The 6,657-nt window shown below is 27.3% G+C and overlaps 1 long non-coding RNA gene across 1 annotated transcript; it reads left to right on the plus strand.

Moving 5' to 3' along the window:
• The first annotated feature begins 3,156 nt into the window (after positions 1-3,156).
• LOC140184353 (uncharacterized) lies at positions 3,157-5,909 on the plus strand. Its single transcript, XR_011880809.1, has 2 exons — positions 3,157-3,512; positions 5,533-5,909. It is a non-coding gene; the product is annotated as an uncharacterized lncRNA (long non-coding RNA).
• Positions 5,910-6,657: the final 748 nt, after the last annotated feature.

The following is a 6,657-nucleotide window of genomic DNA, read 5'->3' on the forward strand; positions in this document are numbered from 1 at the left end:
CAAGAGTACTTCTATTTATATGTTTTATTTATTTTAGACATGAATTTTATATTTATCTCTTAAATATTTATACAATTTATTTTTGTATTTAAAAATTTTAATATTAAATATTTTTTATTTAAAATATTATTTTTACGTTATTTTTTAAACTGTTATATTAGTCTCTTCTTTAGGATAATACAAAAAATAATTTTTTATGAAAATAATTTGTTTAATTATTAAGTAAATAATGAAGTACTAATAAATTAAAATTTAAAAGAATAAAAATACTATAAAAAATACTTGTAAGAAAGTTAGATTTTACCATTTTAAACTTGTGTTATTAATTTTAACCATTTATTTATTTATTTTAAATAATTTATGTATGATAAAAGATATGTTTACTTGTTTAAAATACAAATTTTATTATTATATTTATATGTTCGTGATTTTAATTATACTTTTAAATACTTTGAATAGATTTTATTTTATTATATTATACGAGTATATGTTCCATCATGTAATTAAATAAAAATATTTTTTTAATAAAAAAATTTAATAACCAAACTAACAATTAATTATGTTGACAAGGAGTGATCAACTGCGGAAAGAAGATTCGAGTGAGAGGATAGGAGATAACGATAAAGTCAGCACTGACTATATTGGGAAGGACGACAAAGAACGAGAATTTAACGTCGTCGTTAAGAAATAATGACGATGATGTTGGCACTTATTGTCACGACAGCAACGACGATGTTTGGAAGGACAGAAGCTACGCAATGAAGAAAAAGAATGGAGGAGTGGAAAGTTGCTTCAATTAATAGAAGGGAGGTTTTCATATTTTAAGAAATTATATCATTACCATCTCAAATAATAAATTACAAAATAATTTAACTATCGTTAAGATGATGACCAATTAAAATTTGACACATTATAAAGGATAACTTACATGTTATTTTAGAGAGGTTAAATAGAATTCACACACATACATATATATATATATATATATATATATATATATATATATATATATATATATATTATTCTCTAAATATTTATCATTAATTTTTTGATATTATTATGATAGGGTTTGAGAATGTTTTTTTAAGTTTATATTTAAAAATAAAAAATTTTATTACATTATTGAATTTTTTTTATTTGATGCCGTATATGAATTATGTATCATGCTTTCCTTTAAAACAAAACGATAGTGAGAGATCTATCTAATTGATCAGACTAATTTTGTTTAATAGTCTAACAAGACAGAATCTTGTTACATTATAAATATGAGTTATACTATGTGTACACTAAAATCAACCAATAAAATTAGTCATTAGTATAAAATATATGCTGGAATATAAATATATTATGAAAATAAATTAAACCACATATATATTTATACATAAATACATTAATAACTGATTTTAGTAACTAATTTTGATGTACAAATAATATTTCTCAATAAATATTTAACTAAAGCTAACTAAGACAGCTTTTCGAAAAGCATGCTATCTTACTATTTCTGAATATTTACCTCCTGTAAAAATCGGATATCATTCAAATATTTAACTATAAAAAATATCATTATATTTGAGTCAACTTGTTTTTTTTTTTTCATCATAGAGTGACCCTAATCATGTATCATAGATATCTTTCGGTTTTTACATTAGTAGGTATGACTTTGGTTGAATCATTGATTTTATTCCTTTCTTAAATTGTGGTAATTATCTTTCTTCTAAAAGACCAGAAGTGAAAGAAGGGTGAGAGTACACAATTACTATTTCAAGTTTTCAATATCCCAAAATGCATACCGTGAATAAATTCAAGAGAAAGCAAGTCAAGAATGGACTCCATCTGATATATATGAACAAAACAAGTTCATAATGTGGGGGCAATAACGTCAAATTATCAAAAGAATATCCTTAGGGGTTTTCTGAGATATACCACCCACCGAAAACATTTTTTTAATAACGCGTAAACATATTTTGTATAGACATTTAATTACTATTATCATATCAGTCAAATCATTAATAATTTTTTATATTTTTTATGTAAATAATTATCTAAATAAATAAATTTAATTGAATAATAGTAGTGTAAACTATATTATATTTTTGGTATATTTTTTTTTAAATAAGAATCAATAATTGTGCAACCCCTTCTATTTCTGAAATAAAAAAAATTATAAAATAAATATGAATTTTGCAATACTTCCATTTTACCTAATGAGTAATTGTACATTCTTGTTGCTTCTTGAAATGAACATAAACACGAACATGAACGTCACCAAGCGAACTGTAAAAAAAAACAAAGGCATGTGCATATGATATGACTCCACGATGTATTATTGGTCATGAAATCAGGAAACAACTCACTTCAACAATATTTTCATTCAATACAACATTATTTTCCCCTTCTTCAGCAAATTAAACATATGATCTTATGTCTTATGTCTACCATAGATTCATCTATCACAGTAAAGTTAATAATTGTACGACACTCAAAATCATAGCAAAAGATTTTTTTGTTTTGTTTTGGTGACTATATCAAAAGATGTTTGTTACATTGTTACGAGTAACGTTGAATCAATACCTGAAAAAAAAAATTTACATTGAGTGGCCAATACTTCAAAAAAAAAATCTTTTGGGTTCTTTCACTATAATTGCTAGTTTTTGTGGTGATGTTTTCCTAAGATCTTATAGTTCGCCACATTAGTACTTTAATTTCATTGAGAGTTGGCCACCCGAAAATATTATTGGTGAAGAATTTTAACTGACAAAAGATTGAGTGAAATATTGCGGAGTAGAATTGTCAAGATGTAGATTCTTAAAGGAATATTATGTTATGAATTTGTATATAGTTCTAAAAATCGAATCGAACCGACCGATTTAATCGGATTAATCGAGAATCGATCATTCAGTCAATTCTGTTGACCTAAAAAATTGCCTGACAAAAAATCAGTCTGCGAATTAGTCGAACCTACGGTTAATCAGTAAATCATCGAAAACGGTCAAATTCTTTTAGAGTTACTGGTTTGGGAATAACCCTCCAAAAAGGGCGCTGTTCTGAGTTTTAAAGGAAAAAAAGAAGCCCAATGGCCAATATCCATTAGGCCATCCCACCCGGCACTTTTTTTTTCTCTTTCCTTTTTGAATTTTGAACTTATTCTGAAGAAGAGAAGATTGAAGAACTCTAATCTCCAAACCTCAGTCCGCAGCTACCATTCCATCCTTCTTTAAAGTCATCACTGAACTCTTCTCCTCCAGAGATAGACCGTGGGTGCACGTCGCGTGTGGAAGCTCTGTTCGACGATTCAGCCTTCTTCTCATTGATTCTCCTCTAATTGCCACCATAGGAATCTCTCTCTCTCTCTCTCTCTCTCTCTCTCTCTCTCTCTCTCTCTCTCTCTCTCTCTCTCTGTCCGAACTCAATGTCCCTTTTCGAGTTCTCTCTCGATTTCTGTCCGAGCTCACTTTAGTTTCTCCGTCGCTGCCACTTCCATTTCCTTACTCTGAGTTGTTGTTGATGATACGGTATAGTGCTTCACTACATTGTTTATGCTAGAATTTTTTTTATTCTGAATTGTTTATGTTATGATTTTGATTCTGAGTTGTTTATTTTGATTTTTTCTAATTTTGGGTTGTTGATTCTGGTTATTGATTTTCTGATTTTAAATTGTTGATGGTGTCATAGTGCAAGCTTCACGGTATTGTGTTAAAATTTTTCTGATTTTAAAATTTTTATGGTATGTTCTGATGAATTTATTGCATTGTGTTTATATTATGCTAGAATTTTTTGTTTGTGCTAATTTTTTTATATTTAGTTGTTAATAATTGTGGCTGATTTTTCTGATTTTGTTGTTAGTTTTTCGTTTGGGAAATTTTATGAAACAAGAATAATTATTAGTGATAGAATATTATGTCTTTTTCAATCAAGTGTATTTTGATTTATGTTAATTATAAAGGTTGATATTTAAAGTTATTTGTAATTTTTTTTATAAATTATGAGAAATTATAAAACTATAAAATTTATTAGCTTAAAAATGATTAAATTTAAATATTTAAAATTATATATTAAATTTTTAATAATTTTATTATATATTTAATTAAATTAGTTGAACCCTATTTGAATTCTGATTGAACTTCTAAATTATTAAACCAATCACTTCATTAATTCATTGACCATTTTAGTTCTTACAACCTTGATTTTTTAGGACAAATACCTAATACTTTGGAGTCTCTATCATAATAACTAACTTTTGTGATAATAGTTCTTCAAAAATTGTGTGTCTTATTATAGGCATAGCATTATAAAGGGTTAAATTCACAATTTAATGTGAAGTTAATTGTATATCTGATTAGACTGTATAATTTGCCTAAGTCTTTGGTTTATTTGCACATTAGTGCGTGGCCGAGACAATTAGCTTAGAGTGCAAGATTTTCCATATTTAAAACAAACGATAATATTAATATTCTACTACTTAAATATTAGTAAGCTAAAATATAAGTTCTAATATCATATTGGATTGAGATTAAGTAGATTTAATTCAATTAGAAATTATTTTTTTATGAACAATAATTGTATATTATATAATTATATTCTATGATGGTGTGTTTTGCTACAATAAAAAACTGCAATATTTTTTGTACCAACACACAAAGACAGATCCAGAAATATTATTATAAGAGGTACATAATATATAATATTAAAAAATTATGAAAAAATTATATAATATAAAATGTATTACAAAAATATACCGATAGAGAATATATTTTAAAGTACAAAAAATATGTGTGTACTTTTTACTAACGAAATAATCGATTTTTCGTATCATAAAATTTATCGATAATAGAATATGTGCAAATTTTTCAACAATTTTTTCTTCAATATAATTAAAAAAATTAGTAAGAAATTTATTTTTTATTTTGTTTCTAAGTTATTATTCACAATATTCATAGTTGAAAAAAATTTTTCAATTGTAGTAGTTGAAATAAAGAGAATTAATACCAAATGAATCAAGAAGGATGATCACAAGAAGAAAAAAATTAACTTTATGAAATTTGAAAATTTTTATTTAATTAAAAAATATTAGTAATAATATCTTTTTCAGATTTTTTTAATATTGTTATTTACTTTTTTAGATATCAGAAATCATTAATATTTAGTTTGGACTGGACTTTTATTTATATTAGACTAAATACTAAATAAATTTTAAAAAAATAAATCATATTTAATTACTTATTACTATTTTTTTTTTAAAGTTGGGGTGGCCGACGCCTCCACTCATCCCCCGTATGTCTGTCCCTACCAACATGCAAGTAACGTATTGCTGTAATTCGAAGCAGATTTTGCATGGAAGTGGGACACTTGACAAGTTCTCATCAACACGCCTGTAGCATAATATATGCGGTGAAAGCAACTTTTTCAACACGAATGTTGCGTGTTACAGCAGCTTTATCAGAGATTTGTGTGCTTTTTTCAAGGAATTCGTAGTTTTTTAGAAATTCTTTGACCAACACATTACTTACTTGTTATCACGATGTTTGCATGCAGGAAGCAGTTGCTGCTACAGGAACACGCAAAGACGCATAAGTTGGCTTTTAAAGCCTCCCACTTGGCTCCTCTCCTCACTCGTTCTACATATTATGAAGAGAGTTAAAAGAGTATTTAGTTCAATGAGTTTTAAAGAGTGAGTGCTCTTTTGACGATTCAAGGAGAAACGCAATGAGGAAGCCATGCAAGAGAAATGCTGAACGAGACAGTGATGTCAGTGACAGTAACTCTTGGAGGGCAGAGGTTAAAGGCTAGAGAAGAGGAAGAAAATTGGAAAAAAGAGAGAAGAAGAAGGGTTAAGAATTTGAGGGGTGGGGTCAAAATTAATTATGTAGTGGGGCAACTAATATATATCAATAAAAATTATTCACTAATTTTTAAAATTTCATTGGGGACACTTGCCCCCCAATGTGAGTACATTCATCCCTGCGTATTGCTCCTAATAGTAAGATCCATTTTGTTACTAATTTTTAAAATTTCACCCATTTCGAATTCAATGGGGAAAGGCTCAGAGTGGATAAAAAATAATTAATGATAGAATCCACTTCCTGATTAATTTTTCTCAATTCTCTAACCACTTCTTCAATACCAATGATCTCAACTTCCTCCTCTCGTTGCGATTCTTACTTCAACTCATTTTCTTCTCTTTGAAATTCCAAATTCTCTTTTTCACTACGCTCCTCAGTTAATTCTCCACATTCATTGAAGGATTATCATGTGTTCATAACACGCAGTGGAATAAAAGAATCTAATCCTAAAGATCTATTTTATACTTAAATTTTATTCTAAAAATAATATATAGATCAGATCTAAATACTTTTGGAAACTTTAGTAAAAACTTTATTCTTCGAGTGTACGAAGACTCTATGTGTATCCACACTGAGACCAACCTTTGGTGTCAACTGCTTGACCAAAGGACATCTGATCTGAATTGAGAAACCTCTTGCAACTTTTTGCACACCATAAAATTCTTTTCCAAGAATTAGACTCACATACGTTTATGTGTATAGAAGTAAAAGAATAAAACTCTTGTGTTTTATTCTCATCTATTTTCTCTACTCTTGGCATACATATATATAGTATGAGATTTGTTACTGATTTTAAATTTGAATCTCAATTCAAATT

Source organism: Arachis hypogaea, chromosome 4 (assembly GCF_003086295.3).
Source record: "Arachis hypogaea cultivar Tifrunner chromosome 4, arahy.Tifrunner.gnm2.J5K5, whole genome shotgun sequence".
Taxonomy (NCBI): domain Eukaryota; kingdom Viridiplantae; phylum Streptophyta; class Magnoliopsida; order Fabales; family Fabaceae; genus Arachis; species Arachis hypogaea.